We start from the raw sequence: 26,064 nt of genomic DNA, 5'->3' as shown, positions 1-26,064 counted from the left end.
TATATTTAATCAAGGAAGTAAAAGACTTGTACACTAAAGACTATAAAACAGTGCTGAAAGAACTCGAAGATGGATTTAATATATGGAAAGATATTCTGAGAGAGAGAAGATGACAGCAGAGTAGGGAGACCCTAGGCCTGCCTCATTCCACAAATACAATAAGATAACTATCAAATGATCCTGAATGCCATAGAAATTGACCTGAAGACTTACAGAACAAATTCCACAACTAAAGGGAGAGAAGAGGCTATATTGAAGAAAGTAGGATGTGTAGAGACACAGTATGAGAGAAAGAGACCATGGACTTCATAGTGAGAAGGGAACCATGGTCCTGGAGAAGAGTGAGACACAAAATTCTGGGTGTGCATGAAGAAAATGAATTCTCATAGGAACTGGCTTGTAAAGCCAGAGGGGCTGAATCTCACGACTTCTGGCAACCGGGGGGGGGGGGCTTAAAACCTGGAGATCCAAAGGTCAGCCGTCTTCACTCAGGGAGATCCCAGAGGCATAGGGGTTGCAATTTAGTATAAGCATAAAATCACCTACAGAAACCAACACATCACCAACACTGCTATCTAACTTGCTTATATCAAGCCTTGCCCTGACATACTTTATTGGAAACACCCTTCCCAGTCACCCTTGCCTCAAACCCAGTGTAATTCCTGCAGGTGGTGTTGTGCTTATACTGAGATGCAGGGGAGGGAAATGGCACCTGACATTCCTTTGTTCCAGTAGGAGTCTCTCTGTGAATGCTGCTTCTCTGGAACATGCTCTGAAATAAACAAATATTCTGTCTCCCTTTCTGATATTTCCCACACATTTCTTCTCCCTTCCCTTATATTCCCTTTCACTATTATTTATATTCCCCAAATGACTCCTAACTCTGGGAAACGAACTAGGGGTGGTGGAAGGGGAGGAGGGCGGGGGGTGGGGGTGAATGGGTGATGGTACTGAGGGGGGCACTTGACGGGATAAACACTGGGTGTTATTCTGTATGTTGGTAAATTGAACACCAATAAAAATAAATTTATTATTAAAAACAAAACAAAAACATAGGAATCACAATATTTACAAGTATCTGCAGGACCCAGAACAGGACTATGGAAGGGACAATGCACTTGAAAGCTTTCCCTTTAAGCACTGCCCACCTGGAGTTCCTGGGGCTGATGATGATGACCTGGAAGACACTCAAGAGGCGGACAGTGCCAATGGACACTCCCCTGCCAACCCCATGAATATAGAGAAAAAAATTGCATCCAAAATCACTGAGGATATGATATAACCCCCAAAATGGCATTGCATTGTGTATTCCAAATGAGAACAGGACCAAAATGTTGGCTACAATCAGATTCTTAACAATGAAATCTGTGGACCTTAGCCTACACCCAGTGAAATAAAGGAAGAGATAATGGTTAAGAAGAGATCAAAAAGGGTGTTGCCTCTTGATGGGATGAGCACTGGGTGTTATTCTGTATGTTGGCAAATTGAACACCAATAAAAAATAAATTTATTATTAAAAAAATAAAATAAAATAAGTAGGACATACTGTAAAAAAAAAAGAAATAAACAAATAACTTCCTCACTGTGTGTTCAAGTGCTCTTCAGAAGGTTGTCATTTCAATCCTTCTCTTCAAGTGCAACAGGAGAATGGACTGAGGGAACTCAGCAACTCCATCAAACATAGTAACATTCATACTATAGTAGTCCCAGCAGAAGAGAGAGAAAAAGGGGTAGAAAATTTATTTGAAGAGATAATAGATTAAAACATTGCTACTCTGGGTAAGGAAACAGATATCTAGATCTATGAGAAACAGAGAATCCCTGCCAAAAAGTAACAAAAGCAGATCCACAGCAAGATATATTATAATTAATGTAATGCAAAATATAGAGATATAGAAAAATATGAAAAGCAGTCATACAAAAGAAGACAGTTATATAAAAGGGAACCCACAAAAGAATATCTTATTTTCACCAGAAACTTTGCAATCTAGAAGTTACATGAAATTATCTGTCATCTGTCTATCTATTATCTATCTATCATCTATCTATCTATCTATCTATCATCTATTTATCTATCTATCTAGTGCTGAATATGGAAAACCTGTAGCGAAGAATACTCGATCCAGCAAGGCTATCATTCAGAATAGAAGGAGAGACAAAGGGATTCTGAGACAAACAAAAGGGAAAGGAGTTCATAACCACTAAACCATCTCTGCAAAAAAATACTAAAGATGATTTTTTAGTGGAAAGGGGAAACCAAAAGTTAGAGTGTAAAAGTAGGAAACATAAAAGCAGGGGAAATGAATATTTCCATAAAATAATCAGTGAAAAAAATACAAGGATTAAAAATATGAAAACACAATCCTAAAGTATGGGTAACAGAGGAGAAAAGAATGGGCTCAAACTTAAAAAAAATCAACTTAATATAGACTATTATATGCAGAAGAGATTATATAAATATTTAATGGCAATCATATATTAAAAACCATTAATAAATAAGAAAATAATAAAGAGAATAAAATCCAAACATATCACTAAAGAAATTTAACAAAACAGGAAAGGTTAAGACAGGAAAAGTGTCAGAGAAAATCATCAAAAACATCTGTAAAACATGTAATAAAAGAGAGCAAATACATATTTATCAATAATTGCACTAAATGCAAATTGACTAAATTCTCCAAGCAAAAGGCATATGCTGGAAGAATAGAATAAACACACATACACACACACACAAAAAGACCCAAGTATAGTATATGCTGCTTATAAGATCTTTGTTAGACTTAAAGACACCTACAGAGTGAAAATGAGGGAATGAAGAAACATTTATCATGAAAATAGACATCAATCAGGGAAATACAAATCAAAACCACAATGAGATACTACTTTACACTGGTGAGAATGGCTAAAATTAACAAGACAGGAAACAACAAATGTTGGCAAGGATGTGGAGAAAGGGGAACCCTTTTGCACTGTTGGGAATATACACTTGTGCAGCCACTCTGGAAAACAATGTGGAGGTTCCTCAAGAAGATAACAATAGAGCTACTCTATGACCCTACAACTGCACTACTGGCTATTCACCCCAACTATACTGATGTAGTGAAATGACAGGACACCTGCACATCAATGTTCATGGCAGCAATGCTCACAATAGCCAAACTGCAGAAGGAGCCACAATGTCCTTCGACAGAGGAATGAATAAAGAAGATATGGTAAAATCAGAGAGGGTGACAAAGCATGAGAGACTCCTAACTCTGGGAAATGAACAGGGAGTAATAGAAGGGGAATTGGGCAAGGGGATCGGGTGACTGGCTGACGTGCACTGAGAGGGTCACTTGATGGGATGAGCACTGGGGGTTATACTATATGTTAGCACATCGAACTCCAGTAAAAAAAAAATATACAAAAAAGGGGATCTTGGGTGGCTCAGCATTTAGCACCTGCCTTCAGCTCAGGGAGTGATCCTGGAGTCCCAGGATCGCATCCCACATCGGGCTCCCTGCGTGGAGCCTGCTTCTCCCTCTGTCTGTGTCTCTCATGAATAAATAAATAAAATCTTTAAAAAATATATACAAAAAATTAAAAAGAGAAAAAAGATGTGATATATATATGTATATATATATACATATATATATATATATAATGAAATATTACTCAGCCATCAGGAAGGATGAATACCTACCATTTGCTTCAAAGTGGATGGAACTGGAGGGTATTGTGCTGAGTGAAGTAAGTCAATTGGAGAAAAACAATTATCATATGGTTTCACTCATATGTGGAATATAAGAAATAGTGAAAGGAAGTATAAGGGAAAGGAGGTAAACTGAGTGGGAAAAAATTAGAAAGGGAGACAAATCATGAGAGACTCCTAACTCTGGGAAACAAACAAAGGGTTGCAGAAGGGGAGGGAGGTTGGGGGTAGGGTAACTGGGTGACGGGTATGAAGGAGGGCACTTGATGGGATGAGCACTGGGTGTTATATATTGGCAAATGGAATTTAACTAAAATGTGTTAAAAAAAAGAAAATGGATGTCCAAATAAAGCCAAAGTACCAGTACTTACATCATACAAGATAGACTTTAAAACAAAGACTGTAACAAAATACAAGGAAAGACACTATATAATAATAAAGGGGACAATCTATCAAGAAGAAATAACAATTGTAAATATTTATTCATGCCATATGGGGACACCCAAATATACAAACAGTAAATAACACCATAAAGGTAGCAATTGCTAATAATACAATAATAGTATGGGACACCAACATCTCACTTACATAAATGAACAGATCATCTATAAAGAAAATATACAAGGAGCCAATAACTTTGAATGACACACTGTAACAGATAGCTTTAATAGATATATTAACAGAGTACTCCATCATAAAACAGAAGGATTCACATTATTTTCAAATGCACATGGAACATTCTGCAGAATAGGTGAGTTATTAGGCCATAAAACACACACCAGCAAATTAAAAAGATTGAAGTAATACCATGCATCCTTTCTGACCACAATGGTATGAAAGTTGAAATCAACCACACAAAAAAATCTGGAAAGAACACAAATATATGGAAATTAAATAACATGTTACAAAACAATGAATGGGTCCACCAAGAAATAAAATAAGTAAAATAGTCCATGGAAGTAAATAAAATTGAAAAAACAATGGTTCAAAACCTTTGGGATGGAGCACAAGTGGTACTAAGAGGAAAGCTTATAACAAGACTTACCTCAAGAACTAAGAAATATCTTAAGTAAACAACCTAACATTGCATTTAAAAGAGATAGAAAATGAACAGCAAATAATACATAAAATCAGCAAAAGGAAGAAAATAAAGATTAGAACAGAAAAAAAATGAAATGGAAATTTAAAAAGCCAATACAACAGATCAATGCATGAGAAGATGATTATTTGAAAAAGTCAACAAAATTGATAAACCTCTAGCCAGACTTCTAAAGAAAAAAATTTAAAGGACTGAAATAAAGAAAAATACAATGAGAGAGGAGAAATAACAACTAACACCATAGAAATAAAACCCCATAGGAAAATATTATGAGAAACTAGATAACAACAAAATGGACAACCTAGAAGAAAAGGATAAATTCCTAAAATCATATAACCTACCAAAACTGAAACAGAAAAAAAATCGTAGACTGATTACCAGCAAAGAAATTGATTTGGTAATCAAAAACAAAAAAAAAATAATAATCCCCAAAAAACAAAGTCTCAGACCACACATCTTCACAGGTGATTTCTACCAAACATTTAAATAAGAGTTAACACCTATACTTCACAAAGTATTCTAAAAAATAGAAATGGAAGGAAAACCTCCAAACTGTTTCTATGAGGCTGGCATTATCTTGATACAAAAATCAGATAAAGGCAACACTACAAAAGAGAACTATAGGCCACTGTCCCTGATGAAAAAGATGCAACAATCCTGAACAAAATACTAACTAAATCCAATGATACATAAACTAATCATTCACCACATTCAGGTGTGATTTATTCCTGGATTTCAAGTGTGCAGTCAAATGGGGTTTATATCTGGATTGCACGTGTGCAGAAATCAATCAACATGATACATCCCATCGGTAACAGAAAAAATAAGAACCATATGACCATTTCAATAGAGGCAGAAAAAGCATTTGACAAAGTATAACAACCATTAACAATAAAAACCCTCAACTAAATAGGTTTAGAGGGAACATACCTCAACATAATAAAGGCCTTATATGAAAATTCCACAGCTAATAACATTCTTTTTTTTTAAGATTCTATTCATTTATTCATGAGAGACGAGAGAGAGAGAGAGAGAGAGAGAGAGAGAGAGAGAGAGAGAGAGTCAGAGACACAGGCAGAAGGAGAAGCAAGCTCCATGCAGGGAGCCGGATGTGGGACTTGATCCTGGGTCTCCAGGATCAGGCCCTGAGCTGAAGGTGGCACTAAACCGCTGAGCCATCAGGGCTGCTCAGTTAATATTATTCTTAATAGAGATTATCTGCAGGCTCTTCCTCTAAAGTCAGGAATAAGACAAGGATGACCATTTTTGCTACTTTATTCAACATAGTACTGAAAGTCCTAGCCGCAGCATCAGACAACAAAAAGAAATAAAAGATATCTATATTAGTAGAAGTAAAACATCCACTACTTGCAGATGACCTGATAGTATATATAGAAAACCCAAAGACTCCATGAAAAAAAATGAATTTATAAATGAATTCACTAAACTCAGTATACAAAATCAATATACAGAAATCTATTGGTTTCTATATATCAATAATGAAGCAGCAGAAAGAGAAATTAAGAAAACAATCTCATTTATAATTGCACCAAGAATAAGATACCTAGGGATAAAAATAACCAAAGAAGTAAAAGATCTATACTCTGAAAATTATAAAGCATTGATGAAAGAAATTCAAGAATGACTCAAAAAAATGGAAAGACACTTCTTTCTCATGGATTAGAAGAACAAGTATTGTTAAAATGCCTATACTCTCCAAAGAAATCTACAGGTTTAATGCAACACCTATCAAAATATGAACAGCTTTATTCACAGAACTGGAACAAACAATCCTACAATTTATAGGAGACCACAAAAGACCCAGAATAGCCAAAGCAATCTTCAAAAGAACAGTAAAGCTTGAGGCATCCCAATTCTGGACTTCAAGTTTATTACAAAGCTGTAGTAAATAAAATAGCATGGAACTGGCACAAAATAGACCATAGATCATTAGAACAGAATAGAAAATGCAGAAATAAGTCCAAAATTATATGTTCAATTAGTCTTTGAAAAAGGAGGAAATAATATCCAATGGGAAAAAGTCACTTCAACGAATGGTGTTGAGAAAACTGGAGAACAACATGCAAAACAATGAAACTGGACCACTTTCTTATATCACACGTAAAAATAAATTGAAGTGGATTAAAGACTTAAATGTGAGACCTGAACCCATAAAAATCCTAGAAAAAAGCACAGTCCATATCTTTTCTGACATTGTCCATACCAACTACTTTCTCAATAGGCCCCCTGAGGCAAAGTTATTAAAAACAAAAATAAACTATTGGGACTACATCAAAATAAAAAACTTCTGCATAGTGAAGGAAACAATAAAAAAACCTAAAAGACAACCTATGGAATGGGAGAAGATATTTGCAAGTAACATATGCAATAAATGGTTAGTATCCAAAAATATAAAGAACTGATAAAACTCAACATTGCAAAAATAATCCAATTAAAAAGTGAGCAGAAGACATGAACAGACATTTTTCTAAAGAAGACATACAGATGTCCAATAGCTTACAAAAAGATTCCCATCATCACTTATGATCAGGGCAATGCAAAACAAAACTACAATGAGATATCACCCCACATCTGTCAGAATAGCTAAAATCAATAACACAAGAAAGAACAAGTGTGGTGAGGATGTGGAGAAAAAAGAACCCTCCTGCACTGTTGGTGGGAATGCAAACTGATGCAGTCACAATGGAAAAGAGTATGGACTGTCCTCAAAAAGTTAAAACTAGAACTACTTGGGGTGCCTCAGTGTCTTAGTTGGTTAAGTGTCCAACTCTTGATTTCAACTCAGGTCATGATCTCAAGGTTGTGAGATTGAACCACATGTCTGGCTCCATGCTGGGTATAGAGCCTTCTTAAGAGTTTCTCTCTCTCTCTCTTCCTTTGCCCTTCCCCACAATCTCTAAAATAAAATAATAATAAAATAAAATAAAATAAAATAAAATAAAATAAAATAAAATAAAATAAAATAAAATAAAAATAGAACAACCTTATGATACAGCAGTTGCATGACTATTTGCCAAAAGAATACAAATACACGAATTCAATAGGATACATGCACATCTATGCTTAAAATAGCATTATATACAATAGCCAAGATATGGAAGCAGCCCAAGTGTCCTTTGATTAATGAATGGATAAATAAGTGGCATGCGCATGTGCACACACACACACACACACACCCAATGTAATATTACTCAGCCATGAAAAAAACTGCAATCTTGTCATTTACAATCACATGAATAGATCTAGAGAATATAATGGTAAGTGAAGTGATTCAAAGAAAGATAAATACCTTACAATTTCACTGTTTTTCTTTTTAGAGAGAGAAGGAGAAAGAGAGAGAGAAAGAGACAGACAGTGGGTAGAGGAGAGGAAGTGGGAAAGGGAAAGGGCATCTTAAGTAGGTTCAAAGACTAGCAAGAAGCCTGATGTGTGGCTCAATCTCACAACCCGGAGATCATGACCTGAGCTGAAGTCAAGAGTTGGTCAACTGACTGAGCCACCCAGGCACCTCATGATTTAACTCTTGTATGGAATTTATGGAAGAAAACAAATGAGCAAAGGGCAAAAAGAGAGAAAACCAAGAAACAGACTCTTAACTATGGAGAACAAACTGAAGGTTACCAGAGGACAAGTATGTGTGAGGGGGTTAAATAGATTATGGGGATAAAAGTGGATTGGTCATGATGAGTACAGGGTGAAGTATGGAAGTGTTGAATCACAATATTATACACTGGAACTAATATAATACTGTATGTTAACTGTAATTAAAACAAAAACTTATAAAAATTGGAAATACACCTATATTAATGGATTGCAAAATTAATATTGTCAAGATATTCATAGTACCCAAAGGAATCTGATTTAATGCAATCCCTATAAAAATTCCAAAGTCATTTTTCACAGAACTAGAACAAATAATCCTAAAATTTGTGTGAGCCCACAAAGGACCCTTAATAGCCAAAACAATCTTGAGAAAGATAAACAAAGCTGGAGGTATCACACTTGTTAATTTCAAGCCAAGCTACAAAGTTATAAAAATTGAAACAGTATGGTATTGGTATAAAGACAGAGACACAGATCAAGAGAACATAACTGAGAGCTCAGTATTAAACCCAGTACATAGACAATTAATTTGTGACTAAGGAGCCAAGAACATACAATAGAGAAAGGACATTTTCTTCAATAAATGACACAGGGAAAGCTGGACAACTAGATGCAAAAGAATGACATTAGACCACTAACTTACTCTGTACACAAAAGTTTACTCAAAGTGGATTAGATAATTGAATGTGATCCCTGACACTATGAAATACCTAAAGGAAAACAGGTGGTAAGCTCATTTACATTGGTTTTAGTGTTATTTTTTTTTTGGATTGGACTCCATATACAAGTGAAACAAAGGCAAAAATATGCAAATGGGAATACATCAAACTAAAAAGCTTCTGTGCAGTAAGAGAAATCATCATTAAAACAAAAAGCCAACATACTGAATGGGAGAAGATTTTTGCAAATTATTTATCTGACAAAGGGCTACTAACTACAATATATAAAGAATTCATTAAACTCAGCCACAATGATGAAAATAATTTAAAAACTGGCAGAGTATCTGACTAAATATTCTCCCAAAGAATACATACAGATAACCAACAGGTACTTGAAAAGATGTTCAGCATTACTAATTATTAGGAAAATGGAAATAAAAATTGCAATAAATTAGCATTTCACACCAGTTAGAATGATTCTTATCAAAAAAATATGAAATAACAATTATTGGAGAAGATATGGAGCAAAAGTGAATGCTCCTGCACTGTTGATGAGAATGTAAATGGTGCAGTAACTATAGAAGGATGGAATATGCATTATTCCTCAAAAATATAAAAAATAAAACTACCTTACAATTCAGCAATGGCAGTTATGGGTATTTAATTGAAGAATACAAAAATACTCATTTAACAGTACTCATCATCCAGGAAATATGAATCAAAACTACAATGAAATATCACCTCACATTTGTCAGAATGGCTAAAATAAACAACACAAGAAACAACAGATGTTGGTGAGGATGTGAAGAAAGGGGAGCCCTCTTACACTGTTGTGGGAATGCAAAGTGGTTTAGCCACTCTGGAAAACAATTTGGAGGTTCCTCAAAAAGTGGAAAGTAGAACTGTTCTTTGATCCAGCAATTGTACTACTAAGTATTTACCCCAAAACTACCAAAGTATTAATCCAAAAAGAGACATGCACGTGGATGTTTTTTTACATTTCTTTTTTAAAAATACTTTATCCATTTATTTGAGAGAGAGAGAGAGGAATAAAGAGAGGGAGAGAGAGAGAGAGAGAGTGTGGAGGGAGGAGCAGAGGGAGAGGGACAAGCAGACTCTGTGCTGAGAACAGAGCCCAACACAGGGCTCAATCCAATGACCCTGAGATTATGACCTGAGTGGAAACCAAGAGTCAGATGCTAAAGTGACTGAGACACTCAGGCACCCCCATGCAGATGTTTATAGCAGCATTATCTACAATAGCCAAATTATGGAAACAGCCCAAGTGTCCATAGACTGATGAATGGATAATGAAGTGATATATGGGATGCCTGGGTGGCTCAGCAGTTGACCATCTGCCTTTGGTTCAGGGCATGATCCCAAAGTCCCAGGATTGTGTCTCACATCAGACTTACTGCATGGCACCTGCTTCTTCTATGTCTCTGCCTCTCTCTGTGTGTGTGTGTGTGTGTGTGTGTGTGTGTGTGTGTCTCATGAATAAATAAATAAAATCTATAAAAAATAACGAAGTGATATATATACCATTTCCTTATCCATTCACATATATATATGAACACACACACACGTATGTATATATATATACACACTTTTAAAGAATGAAGAATATTTAGAGTGCCCCCTCCCCCAGTAAAGAAATGAGAGCCTAGATAAACTGACTTTCGCATGGTCGCACTGACATCCAATGGCAGAGATGGAACAAGAACTCAAGAATTCTCACTCTTAATCTAATATGATTTTCATTACACTGAAGTTCCTCTGCTATGACTAATTTAAAGAAATTCATCACAATTTATATTTTCCAATCTATGTTACCTTCAAATGGTCACTTTGCAATGCTGTATGCTTACCCTAGTGATGCTATGTTTTGAGAAATATTCTCATAATGTATTCTTTGTATTTATCTTTGAGGCAATTTTGAACTAGTCAAGAAAAAGAGAGAGAGAGGCAAACCATAAAGTGGACTTTCAACTATGAGAACAAACTGAGTGTTCCTGGAGAGGAGGTGGGCCAGGGGGATGGGATGCTTGAAATATGTGATGCGTATTAAGGAGGGCACTTATTGTGATGAGCACTGGGTGTTTTATGTAAGTGAGAATCACTGAATTCACTAATCACTGCCACTAATATTACATTGTATGTTAACATTGTATGTTAACTCACCAGAATTATAAAATAAAATAAAATAAAATATAAAACAAAACTTTGGAAAGGTAACAAAATGCTGATTCAAAAAGATATATGTATCCCTATGTTCATTGCAGCATTAGATACACTGGCCTATAATTGAAACAACATAAATGTTTGTTGATGAACAATTTACTAACATAGAGAATAACACCCAGTGCCCGTCACCCATTCACTCCCACCCCCCGCCCTCCTCCCCTTCTACCACCCCTAGTTCGTTTCCCAGAGTTAGCAGTCTTTACGTTCTGTCTCCCTTTCTGATATTTCCCACACATTTCTTCTCCCTTCCCTTATTTTCCCTTTCACTATTATTTATATTCCCCAAATGAATGAGAACATATAATGTTTGTCCTTCTCCGACTGACTTACTGATGAACAGATAGAGAATATGTGTATGTATACACACACACACTGGATTACTACTCAGCCATAAAAAAAGCATGAAATCTTGCTATTTGCAACAACATAAAATCAAATAAAGAATCTTTATCAGCAAATGCAAATCTTTGTAACTTTCCATAATAAAACCATTAATATTTAGCAATATTTCAAAAGGTGGAACATATATTTATATTTTATATCTTTCTATAACATTTTGACATGAGTAATAGCTTTGTTTTCTCTTTATTATGTTAAATAGCATAACTTTCTTAGTTTAGATTGATATAAATCTGCAGGTGTCTTTATCAGTTATAGGTTGAAGCATATGTACAAAATCTTTTAAGTATCCACACTGTGATGACCTAAAACTCTGACATTCAAAAAAACTTATTTATTTTTCTGGCCTTATCACTTATACTCTTCTAAATGCTCTAGGCTTCCATTATGTCAGGGTATCCTTGAATACATCATGTACTTTGCTCTGACATCTCTGACTTTTAATTTAACCTACACTTCTTTATTTTCCAAGTTTTTGAATAATCCAGTTTCACATAATTTTTGCACAAGTGTTATATTCAAATATATTTGAATATGAATATAGCACAAGTGTTATAGTATGTGTTTTAAAGTCTTTTCAAGTTATAAAATTCAAAAACATTTAATAATTTCTACCTAATGTTTTAATCATTGATATGAGCTACATCAAAGCATTTGGGGATTACAAAAGACACTTTTTAAAAGAACATTTCCTTTTATTAGAATTACATCTGATTTTTTTTATAGAATTGTCTCTCTTCCCTCAACAGTAAAATTTGTTCTTATGTATTATCATTTGCTAATGGATAAAACAAGTGCTCTGAATGGCATCCCAGTGAACTGATTAGGATTTCCTTCATGGTTTCTCCTGAAATATTTACAATATATTCATTTAAGTATTTGGGAATCAAATTGAAGAAACTTTCAGGAACAATCAAAAAGAAAATACATCTTCAGAGAAACCGGGGTCTCACAAGTTCATTGTCCATTTCGCATTTTTTAAAAAAGTCCAATTGTAAATTTATGATTTTCATTTGCAGCCTTGAACTAAGGCAGAATACACAACTCAAAATAGTCACTGCTTTTTAAAAAAAATAACTCTCCAAAGTATACATTTAAGCAGCCACATTGTATTACCATCAAAGGAAGTACAAATAAAATCAAGTCAGATTAAAAAAATATCCCCTTCCATTCAAATACACAACAAGATGGAGTAGAGCACACTTTGTGGCAATGTGGTACTCTTTTTACTTTCTCTACCACAGCCTGCTGCCTTCCTATAGGAGGAAATGACGAGTCCCTCCCCCACCATAGCAAGGGGAATCACCAAGTACCTTAATGTGTGTTGAATGGTCCCTGGTCTTTAAAACTTGAAGTTGAAAAAAAGATCATACTTTTTCTAATTAAATTTACCTGTTGATTTTATCACTTTTATTTCTGACATAGGCCAATTTCTTACCTCTCTATGTTATGAACTACTCAAAAAGATGGACTTCTGGATACCTGTAAGCCTAGGAAATAAGTTTAGCCTACGGGAAGTTTAGGAGTAATTTAGTCACGAGCTTGGTATTTTCTTATTTTAAATTCCTTCCCCTTAAGTGAATCTTGCAAAAGGTTAAAAGAGAAGCCATTTCTTTTTTTAAATATTTTTATTTAGTTATTCATGAGAGAGAGAGAGAGGGAGGGGCAGAGACACAGGCAGAGGAAAAAGCAGGCTACATGCAGGGACCCTGATGAGGGATTCAACCCCGGGACTCCAGGATCAGGCCCTGGGCCAAAGGCAGGCATTAAACCGCTGAGCCACCCAGGGATCCCCAAAAGAGGCCATTTCTAAACCAAAAAATTTGTGTGTGTGTGTGTTTCGTGGTATCATTTTTTTAAATAATAAATTTATTTTTTATTCGTGTTCAATTTGCCAACATACAGAATAACACCCAGTGCTCATCCTGTCAAGTGCCCCCCTCAGTGCCCGTCACCCATTCACCCCCACCCCCTCCGCCCTCCTTCCCTTCCACCACCCCTAGTTCGTTTCCCAGAGTTAGGAGTCTTCATGTTCTGTCTCCCTTTCTGATATTTCCTACCCATTTTTTCTCCCTTCCCTTCTATTCCTTTTCACTATTATTTATATTCCCCAAATAAATGAGACCATATAATGTTTGTCCTTCGATTGACTTATTTCACTCAGCATAATACCCTCCAGTTCCATCCACGTTGAAGCAAATGGTGGGTATTTGTCATTTCTAATGGCTGAGTAACAAAGTAAAAAGTATTTTTTTTTTCTCAACGAAGAGCATTATTTCCAATATTTAGTTGTTTTTAATGGTTATATTTCTGAAATGAAATGTAAGTACCCACCCCTTGAAATGCATTTAGAGTTCATTGTATTTACCCCTTTTCTTTGTACATTTTAACAAGTGTTAGCAAATTACAATTTAGCTTTAAGAGATGGCCATGGCTTGAGTTCAGATGGACCGTCTGTACTTACCAACATAAATATATGTCATGTACAAAGTGATTGGAATAATAACTCTAACAGTTTGATATTCCATTGCTTTTTATCAGCAGTTCACATCAGTGACAGAGTAATTGCAAATATGTGAAGTCTGATTATTTTTATCAGGATGATCTTCAAATGGTTATATGCTTCCATCATTTGTTATGTTAATGGTACTATCTCTCTCTCTCTCTCTCTCTCTCTCTCTCTCTCTCTCTCTCTCTCTCTCTCTCCCTATGTACCTATCATCCAACTATCCATACACGAATCACTTAGACAAGGCTTCATACATGAGATAAGAGGAATATTAAAACAAACTGCTAACAATTCTAAATTTATCTAAAACCAAGACCCTTCTCTTTCACTGTCCTTTCCAATATTGGGAACATCACTGATATCATTAATAATTCAAGGGTTCAAATTTAAAGTCTTCTTTAATCCTTCCCCCCCCCAAGACTTTTCTTCTCAGCCTTCTTTTTTTAAAGATTTTATTTATTTATTCATGAGAGACACACACAGAGAGAGGCAGAGACACAGGCAGGAGAAGGAGGCTCCATGCAGGGAGCCCGACGTGGGACTCAATCAGTGTCTCCAGGATCATACCCTGGGTGGAAGGCAGCGCTAAACTGCCACCAGGCTGCCCTCTTCTCAGTCTCCTTATATAGACTGCTACTGGGTTCATTTGATCTTCCTCATAACATTGTTCTGATCAGCCTTATTTTTGCCTTAGCCCTGGCTCTATCTGACTTATTACTCTCATAACCTTTCTAACTATTCCATAAACATAGTCTACATACCACACCAAGGTATTCATCTGTAGGAAAATCCTTTGCCTGGGAGGATGAATAGTACTCTCTATTTGGAACCTCTGCATTTGTGGAAAATTACCCAAGAAACTCAAACACAACACACACAACACACACACAACACACACACACACACACACACACACATATTACCATTCTGGACTCCATCAATGCATTGAAAATTTAGAATACGGAACATCTCACAGTGCTACTAAATAAAAAAAAAACTTATCAAAAAGTAAGCATCCAACTGAGTTTGCTTTTCCTACCATTTGAAGGTAATATAGATTTGAAAATATATATTGTGATGCATTTCTTTAAATTAGTCATAGCAGAGGAACTTCGGTGTAATGAAAATCATATTAGGTTAAGAGTGATAATTCTTGAGTTCCTGTTCCATCTCTGCCATTGGATGTCAGTGCGACTATGGGAAAGTCAATTTATCTAGGCTCTCATTTCCTTGCTGGGGGGGCACTCTAAATACTCTTGATTTTTAGTTTTTACTTGACGTCCAGATAGTTATCCAGTGCAATGCTAGTTTCAACTGTACAAAATATAGTGATTCAACACTTCCATATAGCACCCAGTGCTCATCACAAGTGCACTCCTCAATTCCCATCATCTATTGAACCAATGCCCCAACTCCCACTCCCCTCCAGTAATCATTCGTTTTTTTCTGCATAGTTACCAGTCTGTTTCTTGATTTGCTTCTCTCTCTTTTTTTTACTCTTTGCTCCTTTGTTTGGTTTTCTACTTCCATATATGAGTGAAACAACATGGCATTTGTCTTTCTCTGACTGACTGAATTCACTTAGCATAACACTCTCTAACTCTATCCATGTCATTGCAAATAACAAAATTTCATCCTTTTTTATGGCTGAGTAATATTTCAGTGTGTGTGTGTGTGTGTGTGTGTGTGTGTGTGTAAGACTTCTTTATCCATTCATCAGTTTATGGACACTTTATCCATTCATCAGCTGTTTCCATAATTTGGCTATTGTAGTTAATGCTGCTATAAACATCTGCATGGGGGTGCCTGAGTGTTTCAGTCACTTTAGCATCTGACTCTTGGTTTCCACTCAGGTCATAATCTCAGGGTCATTGGATTGAGCCCTGTGTTGGGCTCTGTTCTCAGCACAGAGTCTGCTTGTCCCTCTCCCTCTGCTCCTCCCTCCACACTCTCTCTCTCTCTCTCTCTCTCTCCCTCTCTTTATTCCTCTCTCTCTCTCTCAAATAAATGGATAAGTAAAGTAGTTTTAAAAAATAAATATAGGGATCCCTGGGTGGCGCAGCGGTTTGGCGCCTGCCTTTGGCCCAGGGCGCGATCCTGGAGACCCGGGATCGAATCCCATGTCGGGCTCCTGGTGCATGGAGCCTGCTTCTCCCTCTGCCTGTGTCTCTGCGCCTCTCCCTCTCTCTCTCTGTGTAACTGTCATAAATAAATAAAAATTAAAAAAAAAATGTTTAAAAAAAAAAAATAAATAAATAAATAAATATAAAAAAATCCAGGTGCATGTCTCTCTTTGGATTAATATTTTAGTAGTTTTGGGGTAAATACTTAGTAGAGCAATTGCTGGATCAAAGAATAGTTCTACTTTCCACTGTTTGAGGAACCTCCAAATTGATTGCCAGAGTGGCTAAACCACTTTGCATTCCCACCAATAGTGTGAGAGGGTTCCTTTTCTCCTCATCCTTGTCAAATCTATGTCTTGTGTTGTTGATTTTAGCCATTCTGACAGATATAAGGTGATATCTCATTGTAATTTAGATCTCCATTTTCCTGATTATCAGTAATATTGAGCATATTTTCATGTGTATGTTGATCATCTGTATGTCTTTATTGGAAAAATGACTATTCATGTCATCTGCCCATTTTTAACTAGGTTTATTGGGGTTTGGGGGTGTTTTTTGGTTAGTTCCTTATAGATTTTGGATACTACATCTTTAACAGATATGTCCTTTACAAAGATCTCCCATTCCAAAGGTTACCTTTTAGATTTCTTGATTGTTTACTTAGCTGTGCAGATTTTTATCTTGAAGCCCCTGTAGTTTATTTTTCCTTTTGTTTCCCTTGCCTCAGGAGACCTAGTTAGTAACAAGGTGCCAAAAACGAAGCGGTTGCTGCCTGTGTTCTCCTCTAGGATTTTTTTTAAATTTTTTTTTAAATTTATTTATGATAGTCACAGAGAGAGAGAGAGAGAGGCAGAGACACAGGCAGAGGGAGAAGCAGGCTCCATGCACCGGGAGCCTGATGTGGGATTCGATCCCGGGTCTTCAGGATCGTGCCCTGGGCCAAAGGCAGGCGCCAAACCGTTGCGCCACCCAGGGATCCCCCTCCTCTAGGATTTTGATCATTTCCTGTCTCACACTTAAGTCTTTCATCCATTTTGAATTTATTTTTGTGTATGTGTAAGAATACAATCTAGTTTCATTTTTTTTTTTGCATGCTGCTGTCCATTTTTCCCAACACCATTTGCAGAAGAGACTCTCTTTTTTTCCATTGGATATTATTTTCTCCTTTTCAAAGATAAACTGACCGTATACTTTTGGATTTATTTCTGGATTTTCTATTTGTTCCATTGATCTATGCATTTGTTTTTGTGCCAGTACCATACTGTCTTGATCACTACAACTTTGTAATATAACTTGAAGTCTGGAATTGTAATGCCTCCAGCTTTGCTTTTCTTTTTCAAGTTTGCTCTGGGCATTGGGGGTCTTTTGTGCTTCCATACAAACTTTAGGATTGTTTACCCTAGGTCTGTGAGAAATGCTGGTGGTATTTTGATAGGGATTGCATTGTATTTTTTAAGATTTTAATTTATTTATTTGAGAGAGAGAGAGAATGAATGGTGGGGAAGGGAAGAGGGAATGAGAGTAGCAGACTCCCCACTGAGCAAGGAGCCCATTGTGAAGCTGAATCCCAGGACTTTGAAATCATGACCTGAGCTGAAGGCAGACACTTAATTGACTGAGCCACCCAGATGTCCGACAGGAATTGCTTTAAATGTGTAGATTTCTTTGGGTAGTATTGACATTTTAACAATATTTGCTTTACAATTCATAAACATGAAATATCTATCTATTTCTTTGGTCATCTTCATTTTCTTTCATTAGTATTTTATAGTTTTCAACGTACAGGTCTTTCATGTCTTTGCTTAGGTTTATTCCTAGGTGTCTTATTAATTTTGTTGCACTTATAAATGAGATTGATTCTGGAATTTCTCTTTCTGCTGTTTTATTATTGGTGTATAGAAATGCAAGGGTTCTGTATATTGATTTTATATCCTGTGATTTTACTGAATTTGTTTATCATATCTAGTAGTTTTTAGTGGAGACTTTCAGGTTTTCTATATACAGTATCATGGCATCTGCCAAAAGTTAAAGTTTTACTTCTTCCTTTCTGATTTGGATGCCTTTTCTTTCTTTTTGTTGTCTGACTCCTGTGCCTAGAACTTCCAGTCTATGTTGAATAAAATCATGTGAGTGTCCATTCTTGCCTTGTTCCTGACCACAGAGGAAAAGCTCTCCATTCTTTATCATTTTGCTTGACATTAGTTGTAGGTTTTTCATATAAGGCCTTTATTATTTTAAGGTATTTTCTATCTACATCTACTTTGTTGAGGATTTTTATCATGAATAGATGTTATAGTTTGTCAGATGTTTTTTCTGCATCTATTGAAATTATTGCATGGTTGTTATATTTCTTTAATTAATGTGATGCATCATGTTACTTTATTTGTGAATATTGAACAATCTTTGCATACCAGAAATAAGTCCCACTTGATCATGATGAAGGGTCTCTTTAATGTACTGCTAGATTTGGTTTGCTCTTATTTTATTTTATTTTATTTTTTTATTTATTTTGTATTTATTTATGATAGTCACACACAGAGAGAGAGAGAGGCAGAGACATAAGCAGAAGGAGAAGCAGGCTCCATGCACCGGGATGCCCGACGTGGGATTCGATCCCGGGTCTCCAGGATCACGCCCTGGGCCAAAGGCAGGCGCTAAACCGCTGCGCCACCCAGGGATCCCTGCTCTTATTTTATTGAGGACTTTTGTGTTTTTATTCATCAGAGATATTGGACCTTTTTTTAGTGGAGTCTTTATCTAGTTTTGGTATCAGGGTAATGCTGGAGACCTAGAATGAATTTGAAAGTGTCTCTTCCATTTCTGTTTCTTTGGAATATTTTGAGGAGAAAAGTATTAACTCTTCTCTAAATGTTTGGTAGAATTCACCTGTGAACACATATGGTCATGGACTTTTGTTTTTTGGGAGATCTCTTTTTATTAATGATTCAATTTCTTTGGTGGTTATTGGTCTGTACAAGTTTTCTCTTTCTTCCTGTTACATTTTTTGGTAGTTTATATCTTTTTAGGAATTATTTCTTCCAGGTTGTCTAATTGTTGGTATATAGTTTTTCATTATATTCTCCTTTAAGTATGTTTCTCTGGGATTGGTTGTTATTTTTCACTTGTAATTATTGTTATTTGGGTCCTTTCTCTTATTTGATAAACCTGGCTAGAGTTTCATCAATTTTATTTTTTTTAAATAAATAGCTTCTGTTTTCATTCATCTGTTCTATTGGTCTTTTTTTTTTTTTTAGCTTCTCTATCATTTATTTCTGCCCTAATCTTTATTATTTCCCTCCTTCTGCTATCTGTAGGCTTCATTGTTGTTCTTTTTCTAGCTCCTTAAGGTGAAGGTTAGGTTTTTTATTTGAGATTTTTATTGCTTCTTGAGATAGACCTGTATTTCTATATACTTCCCTTTTAGGATCACTTTTGTTTGGATCCTAAATGGTTTTGGATTCCAATGGTTTTGGGCATTCTGTTTTCTTTTTCACTTATTTCTGTGTATTTTTTACTTCTTCTTTTATCTCCTGGCTGTCCCATTCATTGTTTAATGGCATGTTATTTAAGCTCCATGCATTTGTGGTCTTTACAGATTTTTCTTGTAGTTAAGTTCTAGTTTCATAGCATTGTGTTCTGAAAAGGCGTATGGTATGATTTCAATCTTCTTGTATTTGTCAAGGCCTGTTTTGTGGCCTAATGTGTGATTTATTCTGGAGAATGTTCCACGTGGACTTACAAAGAATGTGTATTCTGCTGTTTCAGGATGAAATGCTCTGAATATATTTGTTAAGTCCATCTGTTCCAGTTTGTCATCCAAAGTTATTGTTTTCTAGTTGATTTTCTGTTTAGAATATTTGTCCATTGATGTAAGTGAGGTTTTAAAATCCTCTGCTGTCATTATATTATTACCAATTAGTTCTTATATGTTTTTGTTATTTTAAATTTTTATTTATTTATTCATGAGAGACACACACACACAGAGAGGAAGAGACACAGGCAGAGGGAGAAGCAGGCTCCTTGCAGGGAGCCTGACGTGGGACTAGATCCCAGGACTCCAGGATCACGCCCTGGGCCAAAGGTGGCGCTAAACCACTGAGCCACCTGGACTGCCCTTAATTGGTATTTTTTGAATAGAGAGTGGACGTGAGTATGGGGGGAGGGAAGAGGGAGACTGATAGTCCTAAACAGGCTTAACACTCAGTATGGAGCCCAATGTGGACTTCATCTCACAACCCTGATATCATGACCTGAACTGAACATCAAGTATCAGATGCTTAACCAACTGAGACACCCAGGCACCGTTTGTTATTAATTGTTTTTTATATGTGAGTGCTCTCATGTTAATGTATAAATATTTACAATTGTTACATCCTCTATTTGGATTTTGCCCTTTGTTATTATATAGTGCCTTTATTTGTCTCATGTAACATTCCTTGTTTTAAAGTCTAGTTTGTTTACAATAAGTATTACTGCTCAGGTTTTCTTTTGACATCCATGTGCATGATAAATGTAGGTGTTTTTAGGTCTAAAAATAGTCTCTTTTAAGCAACATATAGATTGTTGTTTCTTTTTAATACATAATAACATCCCATGCCTTTTGATTGGAGAATTTAGTCCATTTATATTTAAAATAATTATTGATAGATATGTATTTATTGCAACTTTCTTACTTGCTTGTCATTGTTTCTGGAGATTTTCTCTGATCTTTTCTTGTCTTTGTCCCTTTTAGTCTCTTCTTGGCACTAAAAACATCTCTGTTAATATTTCTCACAGGGCTTGTCCAATGGTCATGAATTACTTTAGTTTTTGTTTTTCTGGGAAACTCTTCAGTCTATTTCTATTCTGAATGATAGCCTTGCTGGATAGAATATTTTTGCTTCAGATATATCCCATTCAGCAATTTGTCACATAATGTCACTCCTTTCTGGCTTGTCAAGTTTGTGTTGAGAAACCTTCAGCTAGACTTAATGGTTTTTCTCTGTACATTAGGGACTGGTTTTGTTTTGCTACTTTTAAGATTTTTTTCTTTATCATTATATTTTGGAAATTAAATCACACTATACCTTGGTGTTGACCTGCCTTTGTTAATTTTGATAGTTCTCTGTGCCTTCTTGATCTCGATGTATGTTTCCTTCTGCAGATTAAGGAACTTTTCAACTATCATTTTTTGAAATACATGTTCTGATGCTTTTTCCCACTCTTCTTTTAGCACTTCTATAAAATGAAATTTTGATGTACTATGTTTGATGGACTCATTGAGTCCCCTAAATCTACTCTTGTGTTGCATTATTCTTGTTTCTCTCTTTGTTCAAATTGATTACTTTCCATTACTTTGTCTTCCAGGTTATGAATCCATTCCTCTCTTTGCTATTCATTGCATCAAGCCTGTTCCTGATCTTGTTTATCACACTCTTCATCTCTGAAACCTTTTAAATTCCTTTATCTCTGTGGTAAGGGTCTCACTGATGTTTTCTATTCTATCCTCAAGCCCACTGAGTAGCCCCATTATTGTTGCTTTAAATTCTCTATCAGGGATCTTACATATATCTCTTTTGCTTATATCTCTGGCAATGGTTTTATTCTGTTCTTTCATTTGGGATAAATTCTTCCATCTTTACATTTTGTCTAAGTCTCTGCCTTCTTATCTGTGTTAGAAAGGCAAATTATGTTTCCTACTCCTGAAAGTAATGGCCTTATGAACCCAAGGTCATGTAGTGCCCATATCCTGGTGCTTCAGAGTGTGTCACTAGTGTGTGCTGCATGGACTCTATTTTTTTTTGTCTGCTCCATCTTTCAGGCCAGTCATCTGCAGAAGCTCTCCTTTCCTCCTGTGGGCAGTGTTTCATACTTGGCCTGAATGTAGTGTGTTTTAACTAGGTGAGCTCTGGTTTGCTTGTGAAATGAGACCTGTCACTTTCTCCTCCAGAACTGAGTCTCTGTAGAACTCTCTGGTTGGAAGACATGGTGTGTGTAGGGGGTTGTGCTGGTCTTCTGGGTGAGGGGCCTGCTATGGTGGGAATGTCAAGAGTTATTGAGAAGAGCACTCTTGCCAGATCATAGAGTTTTGGGTTTATTGGATTTAAGTTAGGCAGACAGCATGGGTGCTGTGGTGCTTCCTGAAGGTGGCTCTGTGTTTATGCTGAGTGCTGGGTGAGGGAAATGTTGTTGTCCTTTGTTCCCAGTGAAGTGTGTCTATGAATGAAGCCTCTCAGGGACAAACTCTGGGAAGAGTGAATCATCTTCCCATTTTGTGCCCTAGGCAGTCTTAAGATTGCTGCTTCCACACTGTCTGCCTCTGCATTGTTTCCCTGCCTTCTCTTCAGGGTCTGATCTGACTAGCATCAGCCAACCCTACTGACCATTACTCCAGTCTATAAGCTGGGTTGGTTACAAGAATTGATGGAAGTCAGCCTCTCATTTTACAAGCCAATGCCTTTTGGCAGAAGTTTATCTGCATTCTCCTGTATGCTCCTCTCTCTTATCCTCTGTGCCTGTGGTTCCCTTTTCTGTAGCACTTGCAATCCATTTCTCCTCTAAATCATGTCCGCATGCTTCCTAACTTCTTCAGTGTGGTCTCCTCTCCCTTTAGTTGTGGAGTTTGTTCTGTCAGTCTTCAGATGTATTTCTGAGGTATTAAAATGATTTGATAGTTATATAATTGGGTTCATAGAATGAGGCAAGACAAGGGTCCTCCTACTCTGCTGGCATCTTCTTCTCTACCTCCTCATTATTCTTTGAAATGGGTAGATTAAACTAACTTTTATGGGCAATTTTAGCTCTAATACTGCATCATTTTACTTCTGGGTTTTAAATAGCCCTGGTATTTAATGACATATTTCGTGCGGATGCATATATAATTATTGCATAATATACAAATATTTCATAAATAATGAGGCATCATTTATGGTTGATAAGAGCATGGGACTCTGGAACCAGTCTGCCAAAAGGGAGGTGTCTGGAAAAATGGTTAAAATAGATAAAGACAATTAAGAGGTAGAAAATTCCAGTTATAAAAACGTACACCATAAGTAATATAGTCCATAATACTGTAATAACATTATATTGGGACAGATGGTGACTACAATTATCATGGTGAGCATTGGGTAATATATAGAATTACTGAATCAGTATGCTACACATCTGAAACTAACATAGCACTGTATGTTCATTACACATCAATAAAAAAATCAGACTCTGCCTCTGACTAGCTGTGTGATTTGGGGCAAGTTACCTGAACATTTCTGTGTCTCAATTGCCTCATCTGTAAAAAGTGATAATAGTGCCTACCTCTATGAGTATTGAATGAGTTAATATTTCTGTAAGTGATATATAAATATGTTCTTAAAAATGAACAAATTCTGGGGTGCTCTAATGAATGCAAACTCATGTCTTTTAATCATTAAAAGAAATTACATATTTTTTCATGCATATATTTTTATTACTAAAAACTTCTATTGTTTGTTTTGCTTTTTGTTTTTGTTTTTGGCTAATAGTAATAGTTATGTATTTCCTTTTCTCTCTCAAGCCTGAGGTTGTATTATGATTAGAGACATCTGTGGCTATTAATAAATAAAAATGCACTTGAATTTCCCCAGTTAACTTGACTTTTATATCATAACATGAACTCAGGATCAACCAGCACTTTCATTTCTTAATACCTCCAATGGAGGTATAGTTCTTTACTTGAGGCAAAAGATAATTATTTTTTGACAAAGGAAGTATGCTATTTAGGCTACCCCACTTATTAATTACTAATTTATGAGTGTTGAAAATATAATGTGCTTCAACAGGCACCTAATTATTTTTATTCTTGTTTCACTGAGCTCTCCATCTATACTCATCCTGATTATGTCAGGGAAAAAGTTTCAAGTAGTCTTGTACAGAGGTTCTTTCCACTTTTACAAGAAAGTGCAACTAGAAAGAAAAGATAGAATGATTTCAATTTTGCTTCCAGATAGCCATAAATCCATACACTAAAAAGTTAAACGTGCACGTATTCACAAACAGGGATTATGAACACTCTAAGGAGTTGTGTTAGTTATTAAAACTCTGAACTCCTGGGTAATTGAATGTGACCATGTTTAGGGTCTTTTTCTCTCCATGTTTAAGTTATCTGTGCAGTCATTTTGCTCCTGATTCTTTTGAAGTATAATTAGCATTCAGTGTTATATTAGTTTTAGGTATGAAATATAATGATTCAATAACTGTACACATTACTTAGTGCTCATCAAAGTAAGTGTTTTCTCAATCCCCTTTATCTATTTCACCCATTCCCCAATCCACCTTCCTTCTTGCAACACCAGTTTGTTCTCTGTATTTAATAATTTGGTTTTTTTTTTGTTTGTAGTTTTTGTTTGTTTTGTTTCTTTTTAATTTTTTAGAAGGAGAGAGAGAAAGAGAGAGAGAGAGTTCAGAAGGAGAGAGAGAGAGAATCTTAAGCCGGCTCCACCCCCAGCACAGAGCTGGATTTAGGGCTCAGTCTCACAACTCTGAGATCATGACCTGACCCAAAATCAAGAGTTGGATGCTTGACTGGCTGAGCCACCCAGATGTTCCTGTTTCTTTTGTGTCTTAAATTTCACATGTGAGTGAAATCACATGGTATTTGTCTTTCTCTGACTGACTGATTTCACTTAGTATAATACTCTCTAGGTCCATCCATGTTGTTGCAAATGGCAAGATTTCATTCTTCTTATGGCTGAGTAATATTCCATTAGATAGATAGATAGATAGATAGATAGATAGATAGATAGATGATAGATATCACTTCTTTATCCATCCATCTATCGCTGGACACTTGGGTTGCTTCCATAATTTACCTGTTGTACATTTAAGTATTTGGATAACACCAAAATAAACAGCTTTTGCACAGCAAAGGAAGCTGTCAAAAAAAGGCCATCTACTGAATGAAAGAAAATAATGCAAATGATGTATCCAATATTTCATTAATATCTAAAATATATAAAAAATACATACAACTCAACAGCAAAAACCTATAATAACCTTATCAAAAAATGGACAGAGGATCTAAATAGACATTTTTTTTCCCAAGGAAGACATACAAGTAGCCAACAGATACATGAAAAGATAACATCACTAATAATCAGGAAAATGTAAATTAAAATCACAATGAGATATTTCTGGCTGATATTTTTTAATGAGCTTAAGTATTAGACATGTCCTCTTACAATGGTTAGATATCTAGGCTGGCGCTTCAATAATACCTTTCTTATAAGAATAAACATCTAGAAAAATGAGCCAAAAATAAAAAATCAACACTCCCCTCTCTCCAAAATCTGCATCTTCCAAATCTGTTCTTAACCTAAGATTCAATGACTTTTAAGTTTACCAATCAATAAATAGCTCTTTCCTATTATTCATGTGATTCACTTACAACTATCCTATTATTCCTTCTCAGTAAATAGCATCCCCTTCCTCAGTGCACACATATTACTCTTTATAACTAGAACGGACAATATGTGCTGAGTGATACTTATGTATTTTTGTTTGCTTAATAGATAAAGTCAGGGACAGTATGGCTCATTTCCCTTTTGCCTCAGTTTCCAATATGACTCAACAAGACAATATTTGAAAGAATATCTCATTCTACAAAATACTCCAGAAACAGTAGCTTTTCATGTTCCATAAGATACATTCTTTGACTGCAAGAATCTGATTATTTTCTGGTAATCTAAAAATGAACCAGCAAATGT

General features: G+C 35.8%; 1 protein-coding gene across 2 annotated transcripts in view; it reads right to left on the bottom strand.

Moving 5' to 3' along the window:
• GPR174 (G protein-coupled receptor 174) overlaps positions 1–26,064 on the bottom strand; it is a 63,464-nt gene that overhangs the window by 12,486 nt on the left and 24,914 nt on the right. The window lies entirely within an intron of this gene.

The sequence above is a fragment of the Canis lupus genome, chromosome X (assembly GCF_003254725.2).
Source record: "Canis lupus dingo isolate Sandy chromosome X, ASM325472v2, whole genome shotgun sequence".
Taxonomy (NCBI): Eukaryota; Metazoa; Chordata; class Mammalia; order Carnivora; family Canidae; genus Canis; species Canis lupus.
The sequence above is the reverse complement of the archived record's forward strand: the minus strand, read 5'-3'. Positions and strand labels throughout refer to the sequence as shown.